General features: G+C 45.1%; 1 long non-coding RNA gene across 21 annotated transcripts in view; it reads left to right on the top strand.

Moving 5' to 3' along the window:
• The window catches only part of LOC106042788 (uncharacterized), a 121,033-nt gene that overhangs the window by 77,597 nt on the left and 26,131 nt on the right, over nucleotides 1–17,305 (top strand). For 18 of the 21 annotated variants that reach the window (XR_010834033.1, XR_010834022.1, XR_010834040.1 and 15 more), the window contains 6 exons: nucleotides 4,658–4,721; nucleotides 5,436–5,518; nucleotides 7,444–7,545; nucleotides 7,786–8,852; nucleotides 10,569–10,690; nucleotides 16,075–16,218. This is a non-coding gene — a long non-coding RNA (uncharacterized lncRNA). Of the gene's footprint in view, nucleotides 1–891; nucleotides 1,629–4,657; nucleotides 4,722–5,435; nucleotides 5,519–7,443; nucleotides 7,546–7,785; nucleotides 8,853–10,568; nucleotides 10,691–16,074; nucleotides 16,219–17,305 lie in introns of all 21 variants that reach the window. The other 3 variants (XR_010834031.1, XR_010834039.1, XR_010834037.1) reach the window with 3 other exon arrangements.

A 17,305-nucleotide genomic window follows, 5' to 3' on the forward strand; every position in this document is an offset into this window, starting at 1 on the left:
AAAAAAAACCACAACACGATCCGAAGAACTGTTTCTAAAGAAAAACTGTACTAAAATATTAATGATGGAGTACAACAGATGGCTCAAAAGGTGTAATACAATACTGCATGCAAGAAGAACTTAGCATAATTTTACAGACAAACAAACAAAAAAAGAATCTGAATGTTGAAGTTCTGGTAAGTTTAAGAGCATGAAGAAGCAGAAACACCAGGGCAATTAAGAATCCAGCCTGGTGGGACAGATCTTGTTCTGAGGGTAAGTTGCTGAGTTTCAGAGAAATGGAAGTACCGTTGCCCCTCTGGTGGTGACCCTGATACAAGAAGGGTCACTACCAGTTAATGCTGCTTTTCACTGACTCTGTTCTATTATCCAGTCCATGCAGTATTGAAAATGCGGTGAGTGAAAGCACTTAACTGAGCAACACCTTCCTAGGAAAACTAGATGTGACCCTTGGCCTTGGTTGTGTAGTCTGTGGTTGCCTAAACCCCACTGGTCTTGTTCCGTGGCCACTTGTAGCTGCGCAGGAGAAAAGTTTTTGCCGCCTACTGTCCGCTGCATATAACTATTTCTTTTGCGTCCCCTTCCCCATCATCCAGCTGGGGTTGTAGACCTATGTAGCAATCCACACAAAGGTGTACGTTACTCTGTTGGTGTTAGGACATGCCCTTGGGCATTTCTGTGCTCAGTCCCCACTTGCCCACAATATTAGGAATTGTCCCAGGTTATGCAGCTCCAGTCCAACAGTGTTTTTATCTGTGGCTTGGAGTCTGTACACCACAAAGTGTACAGCATTAGCGTCTGCTCCGTGTTACTTTGTATGTGCTGTCCTTAGGTGGCAGTCTTAGTTGCAGTCTGTCTCAGCAGAAGCTTGATTTTCTGGTGTCTTTTCAGGAAAAAGGGCATGGATCAGGTGGAAGTGTTTTGGAAAGTGATGCTCACAGAGCTGTATTCCAGTATAAATTACAATCAGCAATAATTATATGCTTGAGAATTTTCTAAACATCATATCCTGCAACCTGCTATTCTCCTCTGCTCCAAAAAAAGAAACAACACAAAATCTGTTCCCCTGATCAAGAAGGTCTTTGTCTCTTTTGAATCTTCTGGAGAAAGTTGTAAGAGTCCCAGGAGTGTTTGAAATTAACCACCATATAATAGAGATGAGCTGCATTTCCAACCACTCGTTTCAACTACTGTAGCAAAAAAAAATGTTAAAAAACCTTCCCTGTTCTGGGACAGAAATGCTCTTCTGCAGTAATTAATTCAATCAGTTGTTAACAGACAAATAACCTCATAAATCAAAGCAACCTGTGGAGGTTCCAGCGTGGAAATTGCAAGAAGATATATCAGTGGCAAAAGTTGTTTTACTGTGAGATTCGACGTTGCCTCTGGCTGCGTGGGAGGAGTTGATGTGTGGACTTAAACCCTCTGATCGTTCTCCCCATGACTCACAGGTTTCTCTCTTAAATGTGGGGCTGGCCCCAAAACTCCTACACCATGGGATGATTTGGGATGAAAGAAGTGCACTGAACTCTGTTTCAAAGCAACTACAGGAAATTGGTCAACGCAGTCTGTATGCTAAGTGATTATTTGTGTAATTTAAGTGCAAATTAAGAAAATCATAAGTAAAGGTAAGTTCTTAAAGCATGAGGAGGATAAAGCAAGAGGCAAAATGTGCATCTGCAAAAGCTATTCCAGTCGTGTGTATAAATCAGGAGACTATGTGCTCAAGTAGAGAATTAGGCTGAGTTGCCTGCTGTTACACATTTAAATTAAGCAGGAGCCTAATAGCTTTTTAAAAATCTGGCCGTAAGTGTTTTTTCTCAGGGAAGAGATCATCTAATCAAAATAGTGCTTTAGAAGAAAACACTAATACTGAACATGAGCAAGGAGCTCTAACTACTGATAAAAACTCCACTGCCAGGGTAAGATTTGTTACAGTTGGTAAAAGGCTAAAGTGGCTCTTTGCAGCCAAGCTGCTGGTGGAGATGGGAGCGGGGGAAATGAAACGATGCCACAACACTAACAAAATGAACGGCATCTCTGTGCTTGTGGTGGGCACTGATGGAAGGGCTGGTTTATGTTTACTCGCTTTCTTTGCTTTATATTCTGCTGCTGCTGAGCTGTGCTGGGGTTTGTAAAGCAGTAAGCCCCTGGATGTCTGCTCAGCAGTATTCAGTCACACGATTTCTTCCTGTTAATGTTTCATTTCCACGTGAGGTACAGGATTCTACAGAATTCCTCTACTTTGATCTTTTGAACTGAGCTCTAAAACAGGCCGGAGAAATTTCCTAGAAAGTTTTGACCTGATTCCTTGTCGACGTGGAAAGATGCAGTGGTGTTCAAATCAGCTGCGTCGAGGCGGTGTCAGGAAAGCAGCCTTTCCCTGACCCAAGGAGCCGAGGCCATGCTCAAAGCGCCACGCTACAGCTCAGGAGGCTCGGCTCGATCAGCTCCCTGCGGCTCCAGCAGGTTGTTTCTCTACCTGCAACAGATTATTTGGCCTCTTTACCAAAACGTCTCTATCTAAATAGAGAATGTCTGTGTGAGCTCAACACAATAGCATGTGTGCAAAGTATTTTTGGTACAAAGCATCCGTGTCTTTCACCTACCATTGTACTTAGCGAATACCTGGAAACTGGAGTGAAATACAAGTACTTTTCCTGCAGAGATCAGTTGTTGAGAGGGATTTGAAAAGCACGTTCAGTCTAATTGCATTGCTGCCTGTCAGAGCTTTACAGAATAGCTAAATTCACTTTGGGTATCAGGAGGCGAGGTGAGGGGTTTTAGATCTGCTGTTAGAAGACGACCTGAAGGTGCCCGCACTGTCTCTGGGAAGGACTTCACCTGACTCTTTTGGGGCTTGGTGTTTACTGTCTGCTGCGGCTGGAAATCCCTGGACAGATGGAGAGACAAAGGATAAAGGGGAGGCCTGCAGCAAAGGCCCCTTCTTCTTCCCCTTTGGTATGTGCTCAGGAGAAGCAGGAAGCTGACGGGGCCAGCTTTCGTTCCTGTCCTGCTGCTCTGACTCTTCTGATGCCGACTGGGAGTGCTGGGCCGTGCTGGAAAGCAGGGGGCTGCGATGGGCAGTGGGTGGGAGACAGGCCCAGGAGGCAGAATGTGTTCTGGGAGGAAGGACGGAGCCTCCCAGCAGGGAGACAGTTGTGTCCAAACCTGGCAGGAGGTTCTGACTTGGTTCTACCAGCACACTGCATACGTTTTAATTTTTTTCACTTCTTGGTTTGTTTTTGTAAAATGCACTATTCCGTTTAAGTTGAAAACTTCCCACGTAAATGTCTACATCTGCTTCATTGGAGATGCGATTTCAACTGTCCGGGAGCTCACTGGGCATAAGCAAGAGAGATTTAATCTGTTTGAATTATTACTGGGCAGCTCGTTCAGGAAGAACCTGAACGTGCTATTTGTTCTTATTCTTCAAGGACTTAAACAAACCTCATTTCTTTGGAACCTAAGTACCCAGTGTAGGGGGCAGGCAGGGACTCGTGGGTTTTAGGTCCTTCAGAAAGAAGACACAGAGCTATTTAGGACCCTCAGGTTTCCTCTTCATTAAGAAACTATATCATGTTTACAGCAACAGCTTTACCACTGCTCTCTACTCATCCTTCCCTGAGCCTACAGAATGCTACAAAGAGATGCGTTTGTTTGGGATGGACAATGATGAAACAGAGTAAGGAATCAAAGACCTTTGATAACAGTTTAAATTGTAATGAGAACTTTATTAGGGGTAAGATGTGCAAAGCCCCACTTACAGGAAGAAGATGACCAGCAGATCTTTATAGGGCTGAGAAACGTTTGTACTTTATATTTGAGTCCAAAGAAGTTTCTGATCATTTCTGTGTGCAACATCTGCTCCAGCTTGTTGCTGTAGGAACTGCTGAAAGGTCAGCACAGCACTGGGCTGTGGGAACAGTGGGGCTTGTGAGTCCTCAGACAAGGAGGTGCCTAATGCATCATTAGGTTGCAACAAGAGGATGCTTTCCTGACATTACTAATTCCTGAGCATCTTTTGGGAGTGTTCAGTATGTGAATTGTAGTGGCTTTTAATATCTGAAGTAGTATTTAACATCTAAAGATGGAAGATTTCTATGGCTAGGCTCTGTGTGCTTCCCCCCACTGCTCTGTGCTGGCAGAGGCAGCACCACCACGAGCTCCAGTCCTGTCTGCAGCCTTTGCCTCACTGAGTGTCGCAGGGAAAACTTTTATTCCAGCCCCTGGCACAGTGCTGTGCATGTCAGGAGCCTTGGGACAGGTAAGGGGAGCCCTCTGCACCCCGCTGCTGCAGCACGCACCTGCATGGTGCTGCTGCTCCTTGTTCAGTCCTTCGGTGTTAACAGCTCGTCCTTTGTATGATGAGTTTGAAGCTTGCTAATCTTGCATCAGTTGTAGTCTTGTCTAAATTCTGACTTTTACAACCGTTACACTAGAAATAAAAGGATTAATTAAACGCCAGAAGATTACTAGAGCTTACCACCAGTCAAAGTTTGACTGGCGAAACGTGTTAATCACTGCTCACTTAACCAGAGCACAGAACTGCACTCTGCGCTTCTCCCCCTGCTCTTGTCACTGGCATCCTGTGTAATGTGGAGCTCTGGTTTTGGCAGATGCAGAAGAAATTACATTGCTTTTTGTCTTTTAACAGGTATGGCTCTGTTGGGGTTCTAGACATTCCTTAGAGATCCTCCCCAAGCTTATATACCAAAAAGGTAAGATCTGAACAGCAAAGTTTATCTGTAGAAATTTGATTGCAGACAGTTACAGAATTATTTGAAGGTTTACCAAGTACTGCAGAGCAGTAGTAAATAAGTAAAAGCAGAAGGATAAGCTGCACTATTTAACAACCCATTTATTGTATTTGACTAATTAGAACATAAAGCCATTTCAGCAGTAAGCTGAAGTTGCTTCGTGTAGCATAAATGCATTTACTTCAGCAGTACATAATAAAAATCCTAGACCTTTAATGCCATTTTGAGGGTGTGAATTAAACAAAAACAGACACAAAACCTCCTTTAGAAGAACAAGTTTCCAAACTCTTGAGCTTTTCATCTGCACTCTGTGAATTAGTCTTGCTGAAATAGCTGCTGTGGACAGGATTGCTGCAACACTTCCCTAGTATTAAACTGAACTTGGAGGAAATCCTGTTACATCCTTTTGACAGCATCACCAGAGAAGAAAATAAACAGAAGTTTTTTTTTTGTTTGGTTTGTTTTGTTTTCACAACCTAAACGTGTCCCTTCAGCACCAAGAGTAGTCCCTGCACTTTTTCTCCTGTGTCTTGAATGCCCCCTACTCAAAGACACAATTTGCAGGATATAAATGGATATCTTTTTTTTTTTTTTTAAGATATTGTTTCCATCAAGGTAGCTATCGACACCCTTTATACCATTTTCTGTCATCTTTGTCTGATTTGAAATTTACAGAATGGCTGTCCTTCCTGCAGCACTCTCATTGATTTGTTTTAGAAAGAGAAATGTTTCCTTCACATAGCTGGCGCGCAGCTCAGGTAGGTTCACAGGCTTAATTTTCTTTTTAACTTTTTGAGTGAATTTATAGTGGGAGATGTTCCCTTCCTTGTGTGGTCCCCTAAAACTATTGATATTTAACTTCTGGGGACCAGAGCAGAGCATATGACCACCTGGCTGCACCTCACGTGCATGGGTTCGTACTGGATTATACGGATCTGTGAAAATCCTCCTTTTGTGATGGCACTGTCTTAACACCTCTGGTCCTGGGCCAGGACTATATTCTAGACACAATGGTACTGCCAAAAACTCTCAGAAAATGCTTTGAATAGTATTTTCAATGCACGTATGAATTTCTGTGATAAAGTAATTTAAGTAACTCTAGGAAGATGCATTGGTAGGTACAAGACAGAAAAGTGACAAACAAAAAAGCCATATAAGAAATGCGTTTTTTCACGCTGCTTGTGTCTGCTGCAAGGTAGGCATGGCTGTAAATATATAAATCATGGCCTCATATATGTTAAAGGAAGACTGTGAAGAAAGCCGAAGCTCATCTAGACTTTTTCCCACATGGTAAAGAGTCTGTAGGATGAGAAAAGTACTCATCAGCTTTCAGGAAACAATAAAATAATGCAAAGAAAATATAGGAGCCAACTGATTTAATGTGTCACCATTTGCACTCTATGTATATCACTGTTGCAAACCCCAAAGATCTTGGTTTATTTGTGACTAGGAAATGGAGACCAAAAGCAGCCTCATATATAAATACAATGGATTTCACAGCATCACAGTTTATTGTCTCTCCTTCAGCCATGCAAGTTATACCTCTGAAACAATACTGCGGCCATAATAGGAAAACTGTCCTACCCAGGATTTATGAATTTATAAAGGATATAGTCAGTTTTGTTGTGTGATTCAGCACTAAATCACTACTTAGAGATGTCAGAGCATGCACCAGATGGGAAAGCTCTCAAGGAAGGATGCGGTGGTTTTCCAACGCAGCCATTTGGCACCAAATGATAATAAAGGAGGCAAAGGCTGAGCACCCGACCTACCCCAGACCCAGCCAAAGAGCTTAGTGAAGTATGCTGGTAGCCAGCACTAGGAAGACAGAGCTTCAGACAAGTATTTGGATTTTTTTTTTTTTAATTAGGAAATATATTTTGTAAGGCTTGGATGTAACTCTGATTGCTTCATCCTGTCCTCACCTCTTGGCTTACTTTCTGCCCATGAGTAGGTTAGGACAGGTCCCAGTTAGGTGCACATCATGGCTTCTATTTTCCTGCAAATTTAAATTCCCATTCCTTTGTATCTGCATTATGTAACACGTGGCGTCTGATAATGTGCTGCAGCATCTATAAAAGGGTTTTTCCCATTTCATAATTGAAGATGGTACATTCAATTTGAAAGGCGGGGAGAAGAAGCAGAGGTTTCTGTCCCCAGTCTGATTGTCGCAGGGAGGGTTCCTCTTTCATCCTTGCAGAGGATGTGCGTGTTGTGAGACACATTTCCGAACAGCAGGCGCAGTGCTGTGTATCGAGGCTCAGACTTCAAATGGGGCATAATCAGGCATTTCAGGCCCCTGCGAACACTCCTGAAGAGTTGGCCTGATTTTCAAAAGCACTAAGCAATTGACATCTCCTATTGATTTCACTGGGAACCAGTCAGCCCTCAACGCATCAGAAAAATCAGGCTGGTTACTTAGAAACCTGCAGATGGTTTTTAAATCTACGCTCTGGGGCTGTTTTTGTTTCAGTGCTGGAACTAGACTATGTTTTCCTCTGCTGCATATGCTCCTCATATGCTAAGCAGCGCTTCTGCTTACTCTGCAAACAGTGCCCTTTCTGCTGCACTTGGCCTTGGAAATCCTGTATATAACACATTTGTGTTCTCTAGATCTGCTTTGGGGAAGAGGAGTTTGGTGGTGGTAGTCAAAAAACCATTCTCTGTCTCCTGTGTTTCTCAGAAATTCTCCAATTACTTTTGCTGAGCTGGAAGTACTTTTTTTGGTCTGTGCTGATGGATTCCCTCTGCCACTGACATGATTTCTAGTCACTCATGTCTACAGGTAACAATTCCCTTTCCCCTCTGGGTTGCGTATTGTCCATCATCCACCTGTCAGCCAAATGTCTGCTTTCCCCTTTCATCCCAGCCAAATAACCTGGGTGTTTGTTAGCCACAGCAGCCGTCTGCTCTGCTGCTGTGGGGATGCTGATGGGATGTAGTTAGTGGGTGAGGTACAGGAACCTCGACCTGGGCCTTATCTCAGAGCTTGGTCACCTTGTTGGCATCCCTTGTCTCATCGCAGGGTGCGTCAGTGCTGCCCATGGGATGCTGAGGTTGACTGGAAAGATAAAAGGGGTACGTGAGCCCCCGAGCACAAGATGGGGAAACGCTGTATCTCACGTTGACAAACTAAATACAGACCAGCAACGTGGTGCAATGTGGCACATGTTATCCTGGGATGCGCTGTTGGATGTGTCCTGTGCATGTGGCAAACTGCTGTTACTTTGCTTTCGTTGGAAGTGGTGAGGTCTATGTCTGCCGTTGCCTCCAGTTCTGGGCAGTGCGGTATAAGAAGGATACAGACGAGTCTGCAATAGGCTGAAAGGCAGCAGTAAGAAAGAGAAGAGGTCAGAAAAAATGGCCTGTGAGCAGCGTTTTGTCATGGAAAAGAAAAGCCTGAGCTGCGACAGTAGCCGTGTCATAGGTGAAGGGACCATTTCCCTGGTGTCCCCTGGCTGTCTCCACAAGAACGAGACAAAAGGATGTACAGTTTGCAACAAGGAAAACATAAGGTGAGTGTTGGCTGCTGGGGGTTGAGAGGCTGCAGCGTGCCGCATAGGCGGTTGCGAAGGTTTGGAGAATCAGTTGGACAAACGGCTTTTGGCACCGTACAGCTTTTGGAAGAAGGTCACTAGAGAAGGACGGGCAAAAAGGGACACCCTTCCCCTTACTGACGGGACTGAAGTTGTCGATGGCTGTCACAGCCGGGTGCTGATTTCCTTCCGCCCAGCGGCTGGGAACATCCCGCTATGCTGACTTATATGTGTAAAATAATTCATGGGCTGGAAGAAGGCGTCCGGGGTGCTCGCTGTGGCCCTGTACGGAGGGGGCTTGTGGCTGCTCTCACGGGGTCCCGATTGCTCCAGGACAGCTGCTTACAGGACTCTGCAGAGCACTGGGCAAAGGTTTGGTGTAGCCATCAGAAGACTCACTTTGTGAAAGATGCGATTGATACTGTTCAGACACAGGAGGCACGGAAAGAATTAGAAACAGATTCCTCTGAAAGAAGCAAGACAATGGGATGTATTACAGCATCAAAACGTTCTTGGCAGGTGGAGTGTATATATCAAGTACTGAAAAAACTGTTTGGTAAGTGATACATTTCATATTAAAATATATAAATCATCCACTTGGAGAAGAATTGGACTCTCTGGGCAAGTACCTTAGCTACTACATCTGACATACTGCCTGTTAAAACAGATATATTAATTTCAAAACCTGATAATCATTGCCTAGCTTTTTATTTGTTCCAGGATAAAACTCTGAATGAGATGCATCATTCACAGCATCTGACAGTCATCTGTCTGTTACTGGCTTGACTGTGTCATTTCAGTGCTGCAGTGCAGTGAATAGTCCCTAGTTTATCAGTGTATCTATTGATTAATATATACTCCCGTTACAGTAAATATATATAATAATAAATTAGATAATGTAACCATAATAAACTTGCTATATCTAGTGTGTAACCTACTAAATCAAAATTAACAATTACTAATTGAAATTATATCCCCTAGTACAGCATTATATAAATCAAAGGCATTTTCTCTCACGTCCATGCATCATTCAGAAGATTAATCCTCCAGCAACTGTAAATGTTTTTCTACTGCGTTCATTTGGCTAAGCTGGATAATGGTAATAGCCTTGGGGTTAAACACACAATACAGTGTGTTAGAGCTGACGTACTGATTATTGCCCCGTACGTCCTAAGCGCTCATCAAACTGCAGTGGTGAGGCGCTGGGCCATGGGGATGGCCAGTGCTCCACACCCAAGGCCCATGGGATTCCTCAGTTCTCAGGTTTTCATGGAGATCGTATTTACCCAGTTGTCTTTTACCCTGTGTGCTAGGACACAAAGGACTAAGACACAAAAAAAAAAATTTAAAAAAAAGCTAATTTGAAAGAAGCGTTGGTGACCTGTTTGCTTCCAAACCCACCAGTGCTCTCCTTTACTTCCCACTTGAAAGACTCAAGAGGAACATTATTAAACCCCTTTTATTTTCACTCTCCAACGTCCCAGACAGATGGGAACATCAATGGGAGCAGCCCCCAGGAGAGGGCTGAACAGCACAGCCCCAGACAGTGCTGCATCAGCCCAGCGGCCTTGGGTCGTGGACAACATCTGGCTCGTGTGAGCGGACCCTGCCAGGGGGACTGATGGAGAGCATCTTGAGAGAAATGCTTTTTATGAATGACTTTAGAGTGAGTTTCTGTAGGGATCATCACTGGCCCATCAGTAAGGGTCTCTGAGGAGCTCTGTTTTGCAGTGTGCGCAATGGGGAGAAATGCTGATTCCTCGGGAGCCAGGAAAGGGTGAGAAGAAGCCAGTGAGACAGCTCGAGCTACCTTCACTTGCAGCAGCTTCACAAAATGTCCTAACCGTACACAGAAAACCAATCAGAGGTTATGCAAAGCTCTCGTGATTACTTTGCATTTTCAAAGAAGACTGGGCATTGGTCCAAACCCATAATCTGTGCAAGGGCATGTCACAACGAATCGGAGAGGGATAATTAGAATTTTATGAAGAGTGGCTCTCTATAATGCTACCTACTGTTTACTTACCAACAATTTTAAATTTAGCACCTGATTCATTTTATATAACATGAACTAAAAAAACATTTTCTAACAAGCTTATATTTGCTGTTAGTTATGTGTGTGTTTGTTTGTTTGTTTTAAATAGCCTTGTTTCCCCAGTGGGACCGATGTGCATGCACGTGTGTCTGTCTGCTCATAAAATGGTATTGTAATATATGAAAGCACAGGAATATGGCTTTAGCAGATAATAACTCTCGATTTTGTTGTTCCAAGTGTTTTTTTCTAGAAGTCAATGAAAGTCCAGTTCACTCGAAACAATAGCACTTTGAGAACCATTCCTGTGCTTTCCAGAAGTGTGTGAGGAGATACATGTAAGAGGGAAGTCTAAAAGCAAGGTAAGGTGTGACATTTTCTTCATTGTCTTTTATTGAAGTTCTGTAACTTTGTTAGCTAGAGTGGCTGTTGTGTTTTACCCCAGACAGGACTCGATTTCATTGATATCTAGCACCAGTACGTTGTGTCCAGCTGTGTATAGTCATTCAACATCTCTTTTAGAAAAATTGTGCTTTAGCAAGATACTACTTTTTTACATTATTGATGTGTTACAACTACTTTGGCTGTATGGATATTCTTATCCATGGGCTAATCTGGGAGTATTAATCTACCCGCTGCCCACACAAAGATTTATTTTGAAAGTCAACACACAGAATGTAGCTCAGCATTAAGTATTTTTATCATCTTAATAAACCCCTTGAAATCAGCAAAAGCAATACATACAAGAAAATAGTCATCTGTTATTCTTCTTCGTGACATTGAAAAGATAGAAATGTGAGATTTTTCAAAATCTTTATTGTTGAATTACTTTTAACCCAATTCGCATAATTCGAGCATCTTCTTTTTCCGCACAAATAGTCATAAACAACCATATGGCTAATTGCTTACCTAAAGTGTATTCCTTTTTGAACAAGTGCAGCACTGGCTGTATCCCCGTTGGCAAGCGGTGTGATGCCGTGGGTGTGGAGGTAAGTCCTCCCGTCCACATCCATACCATGCACGTTCCCGTGGGATGGTTCCCCACGAGCCACATAAGGTCCCAGGGGCTGGCACATGAGGTGCATGGCTGAGGGTTAGCTTAACCCCAAGGGGTGCAGCCGTCATCTCGTGCTCCGCAGTGCAAACTGAAGCATGGTGAGTGGAGGGCAATGGGGAGGTTTGCTCCCTCCTGACAGCAACCAAACTGCTGACATAGGTGCACACGCTGCATACCACTTTCTTATGGCCCTGTTCTTCACATCTTGAAAGGATATCGAAGAAACATCCCTTCATATCACTTCTTGCTCCTTGTGATCATTGTTGAGGTTTGAAGTGCTTGGGGAGCCACGAGGCAGGGGCAGGTCAGCCTATGCTGTGCCCCGCAAAGGTTGCCTCCCTCCACCTGCCTTAGCACAGTGGGACCTGGGCACTGCTCTCTGCTTCTTTGCAGGGCTGTAGTTTGAGGGGGAAGAAGGACTGAATATTCTTGGGTATGTTATCCCTAAGTACAACGTGACACTGGACTGACAGGTATATGAAACAACTCAGATTTGCTTCTTGCTTGATTTGGCTTCAGGCATTTGAATCCAAGTCTCCCACCTATGAGGACAATGCTCTGGAAAATCTTGGCCCTGCTCTCAGAAGGACTTTTTCTGTGCTTTCACCAGCTATGGTAGCATCATGCTGTGCTGTGGCATACCCACGGTGATCAGCCGCATGTGCATGCATCCCTTAGCACCAGCACAGCAAGGTAACTGAGCTTGGGCAGTGTGAGGCGTTGGCTTATGGGTCGGGATTGGAAATCCCGTTAGACATCAGCAAGGTCCAGTCTGTATGGGTAAAATGGTAAGCTACAAGGTGCTGCAAAATTGGGAAGTATTGTTTTGTGGTAGTAATGATTAATATTAATGAGCATAATAGGTTTTCATGATGTGGACAGGGTGAATAGCGGAATGGATTCAGGTCTTTTTATTTTCTTCTCAGCTTGTTATTATCTAGAAGAAAAAAAAAAAAAACAACAAAACACAACACTAATTACCAGAAGCTAATAGCTAGTGTGTTACTTACCCTCTTAATTAGTACCCTAATTATTAAGTGCAGTGATAACCACTAGTTAGAATGTATTTGCTTTTTAAGACTTTCTTGTTTATCTGTCTTCCTGCTCTGTCTTTTTAATAACAATGACACCAGCAGAGTAGCTGCAGAGAGAATACCAATAATTTCCCCTTGGGAAATGAGTCATTTTGAGCCTCCTGAATGCTGTTATGATTTTCATTCTGTTGTAAAATGCTTTTCACCTTTGTACTGTTGCCTTGTGTTAGGTTCTGACATGAAAGCACTAACACTTGAAATTGTGAGGATGAACCCGGGGGAGCAGAAAAGGCCACCTCAGTGGTACAAAATCTTGCTCAAAGTCTTCCATGTGGGAGGCAGGAAGGCTTCTGAACAACGTGGAAGCCCATCTCTAAATCCTGCCTGTCTCTTTGGCTGCCCATCTCAAAATGCTGAAGCGGTCAGTGAAATATTCCCCATCATGTCTGTTTAAAGTCACAGGGTCATCGTGGGATGTGTTTCTCCTGGTCCCACTGGTAACCTCTTGCTCTCCATCCTGTGGCATCCAGGTGCTAGGGGCTGCAGTCCCGTGTCTCTGCTGCATCCCAACATGTGGCGCCCGCTTCGAGAGGAAGGGGTGGCTGTGCAGAGTTCATCCATGCTCGAGTGAAATGGCCAGCAACTACTTGTGGATTCTTAATAAAATAGCCATTTGAATGGAAAATTACACCTAAATCCCTGCCAAAAATCCTGTATTGAGGTGATTGGTATTTATGGGCCACTGCCAGAAGCTGTTATAATACAACTTTTTTATGGAGTCTTATTAACTCTTTCCAGGGAGCAATACATTCTAAGCAACTGAAGCCTATTGAGTTACGATTTGTCACAGAGGGGAGGAAAGATTTCTTGGCTCCAGAGCACAATGTACGGACATGCTCAGTTTGGATGTGCTGTAGCAAACCAGAAAAAGTACTTTGCTAGTTGTAAAATCTAATGGCAGGAGGAAGACATCCCTGCTCTCTGCCCTTGATTCTTGGCAGTGTGGATTACAAAATGCTGCTGCTTAAAGGGTGTGGATTAGAAAGGATGTTAACTACATGTACAGTTACTGTTTCTATAGCCTCATTAGTATGCACGATGTTTCACACTGATTTGACATTGTCTCTGCCCTAAGGAGCTTGAAATTTAAAGGCAAAACCCTGTGACCATGTGAAATCTGAACATGGCAAGCAAGGCTCTCAAGAAAGGATTTGTGAGACTGTGAACAAATACATTTTATTCAACATGTCAAAGCAGGGAGCAGGCAGGGAGGCAGAGGTAAACAACTGGAGCGGAGGAGAAAAATAATGAGAGAGCCCTAATTGTTGTCAGCTTGATTCCAACCTTGCTCACCCAGACAGACGTTGCTGCATCTTTGTCAGTAGAGGTATTTCTGATTTGCAGCAATCCAAGTGAGAACATCTTCCATGCTTTTATCCAAGTCATCTGCTGCTGCAGTGTTTTCAGACCCGTGTGTTTTGTTTTGTTTAGTTTTTTGCCTCGCTCAGTATTTCTGGGCGCACAGTGTCCCTGAAAGAGCAGGAGGCAGGATGGGCAGGCACCCGGTGGTGCTTCTCTGTGCAGGGGCCCAGGCCAAGGAGTGGCAGGGGGTTGTCTGTGTTCCCACATGTGGCAATTTCTTCCCGCACCTGAAGCTAGTCCCATTTTTACAGGGGTGATCTTCCACGTGAACCTCATGAGGTTCAGCAAGGCCAAGGGCAAGGTCCTGCACCACGGCCAGGGCAATCCCAAGCACAACTACAGGCTGGGCAGAGAATGGATGAGAGCAGCCCTGAGGAGAAGGACCTGGGGGTGCTGGTTGATGAGAAGCTCAACATGAGCCAGCAATGTGCGCTTGCAGCCCAGAAAGGCAGGCCTGTCCTGGGCTGCACCAAAAGCAGCGTGGGCAGCAGGGAGAGGGCGGGGATTGTGCCCCTCTGCGCTGCTCTCATGAGATCCCACCTGGAGCCTGTGCTCAGCTCTGGGGACCCCAGCACCAGAAGGACAGGGACGTATTAGAGCGAGTCCAGAGGCCACGAAGATGAAGGATCTGGAGCACCTCTGCTATGGAGACAGGCTGAGGGAGTTGGGGTTGTTCAGCCCGGAGAAGGCTCCGCGGAGACCTCACAGCGGCCTTCCAGTGCCTAAAGGGGGCTGCAGGAAAGCTGGGGAGGGACTCTTTGTCAGGGGTGTAGTGATAGGACGAGGGGTAATGGCTTAAACTAAAAGAGGGGAGATTTAGGTTAGTTGTAAGGAAGAAATTCTTCACTCAGAGGGTGGTGAGGCCCTGGCATGGGCTGCCCAGAGGAGCTGTGGCTGCCCCATCCCTGGCAGTGCCCAAGGCCAGGCTGGATGGGGCTGGGGGCAGCCTGGGCTGGGGGCAGGGGGCCCTGCCCATGGCAGGGGTTGGGGCTGGGTGGATTCTTCCAGCACAAACCATTTTGTGATATTTTCAGTCATGCCTTTCTGGTCATAGTCCTTTCTTGGACTATGTCATCAGAAATAATGCAGTTGCAGCCCCAGTGTGGCCAAATTACAAGAAGCTGCTACCTGCAGTGTCCGTCTCTCCTCTCGTCCCTGTAGTGCTCCAAGCCGCTTTCCTTTCCTCCTCCTTACATCTGTGCCTTTCCCCAGGGGGAAGTGCAAGCCCCCAGTACTCCCACCCCACCACTGCCTTGGTGACCCGCCGGTGCCCGTTTGGGGACGCACGCTGCACCCCTCCTCTGGCACGAGCTGCAGAGGCCCCGTGAGCAGTTTGCAGGGCGTTAAGAGCCAGCGCAGTTTTCTTTGCATGCACGGGCTGGAATTGCAAAACAGCATTTTGCAGATCAAGATGCTCGCCAGTCTCAGGGAACGTGCATACAGAAAAAAAAAACCAACACAGTGTGTTTGCACAATTGCTTTGAGCCTGGCAGCCTGGGCAGCAGCCGTAATGGAGGTGTGCGGTGCAGGCCTCAGCACCCTGCAAGCCCGCACACAGCGACGCGCCGTGTACGTTCACATACCCTGTGCTCAGCCAGAGAAAACAGCAAGCTCAGGGCAAAGCCAGTACGCGCTGCAGGATAAATGAAGCTTGGAGGAAGATTACAACATGCCCGATGCCTTCCTGAGAATAGCAGCGATCACAGAAAATGAGTTGGGGGAGAAGCAAAGGAAGGAAGCTTTTTTGGTCTGTGATGCAGGGGTCTGGAAAACAAAGAACTCCCCCCCCACCTAGCCTGTTAATTAGGCAAAAAATTCTCCAAGGCAGCAAAGCGCCCGGGCTGGGGCTGGCACCCCGCCGAGCTGGCACATGCTGCCCCAGCACAGCTCTGCGCTGCCCGCTCGCCACGGGTCGGGCTGCGACGGCAGCACAGGTTATCGAGTGACTGAAAAGCTTTTCCGTTGTCCCCTTCTGATTACATGTAAGCCTCATTACTGGCAGCAGCAGATGTTTGTTTCCTTGAACGACACTCAGACTGGAGAGGTGTGTGCTTTGCTTTGTGGAAGACCTAATGTGAACAGTACTTTCTGATCCCCCCGCTCTTGGCAGTACTGCAAGAGACAACAGGCTTGAAAAAAAGCTTCCCTTTCTGTGCTGGGTTTATAAACATCTCTGTAGCTACACTAATATCATGGGTTTCCTTTTTTTTTTTTTTTCTTCTTTTTCCTCCAGAACTGTTCTACCCAAAAAGGTGTTGCAGGGAGAGCTGGAAAGAGGAAACAAAAGACTTTTTGTTGAGGCTTCGGCTCCTCGGCACACGCTATCAGCACTCCATCTGCTCGCTGGGCCCCAGCTCCCATGTTCTGGTCACCAAGAGTGAGTGTCAGGCCACTAAGGTCATTTATTTACATGCCAAGTAAATGCCACTCAGCTGTCTTCCCAGAGAGGCTGAGGTTGTCATGGTGTCTCCCACATCTTTTCAGTACATCTTTATATTGTGTACTCTAACAGCCTTTCTCAATCCTGCCTACCGCAGTTAAGCTTTGGCTTTTGAGTCTCTCTTTTTGTATCCATGTAAGTGTTTCCATGTAGTTATCTTTTGCAACCATCTATTTATTAGCATCCTCTAATACAAGATTCTCTTCAAACATGATGTACATTGATATGAAAGCAGGTAATTGCTTAAAACTGAAAATGCCTGTTGGTGTTGCAGCATTTAAAAAGAAAAAGCTAACGGTTGCTAGGATGGGGGCTACTATCAATTCAAATTTTGCATGAATTTTGTGCTTTCTAGCACAAAAAAAATGTATGCACTTGTAAGATGTTTGCACACACAGAGATACCTCCGCTGGATCTAGCACCTCAAGTTTCTCTGGGGCCTCTGTGATCTCTGGTTCTGTGAAGATTTTTAGCCACTGTACTAATAAATGGTGTGCATGAATGTTGGGGAAGAGAGTTCCTTCAGGGCTGGTCTGCTCTGAGTGGCCTGAAATTTCATAACTGTTCACAATAACGGCCCGTGGGCAGGAGAGTCTTCCTCTGCAGGGTGTGCTGGGCAACTCATTTCTGAGGGTGGCACTGCTCCCTGGGAAGGAGCGCGTATCGGTGTGATTTCCATGCACAGAATGGAAATCTTTTGTCCTTCCTGGCTGCCACAGAACTGAGTTCAGAGATGTTCCATACATTGTGCTGCATTTCTCTCCCTCCAAGCCTCAGAAGTGCAAGGAAATGTAATAATAAAATTTTTACAGCAGCAGGAGCCCAGCTGAACGGGTAATTGTCACACCATATAAAGGTATTTGAAAAGGTGGAAGGAAAAATAAACTAAATGTCCTCCTTTTACTGGGGAAACATATTATTATTTATGAATAATTTTCGTTGTTGAAGGAAAGTGTAAGATACAATCAGAGAGACCATAAAACAGGAAATGTACAAAGTGTTATTTACATTACATTGGAGAAGA

This window comes from Anser cygnoides, chromosome 10 (genome assembly GCF_040182565.1).
Source record: "Anser cygnoides isolate HZ-2024a breed goose chromosome 10, Taihu_goose_T2T_genome, whole genome shotgun sequence".
In the NCBI taxonomy this organism is placed as follows: Eukaryota; Metazoa; Chordata; class Aves; order Anseriformes; family Anatidae; genus Anser; species Anser cygnoides.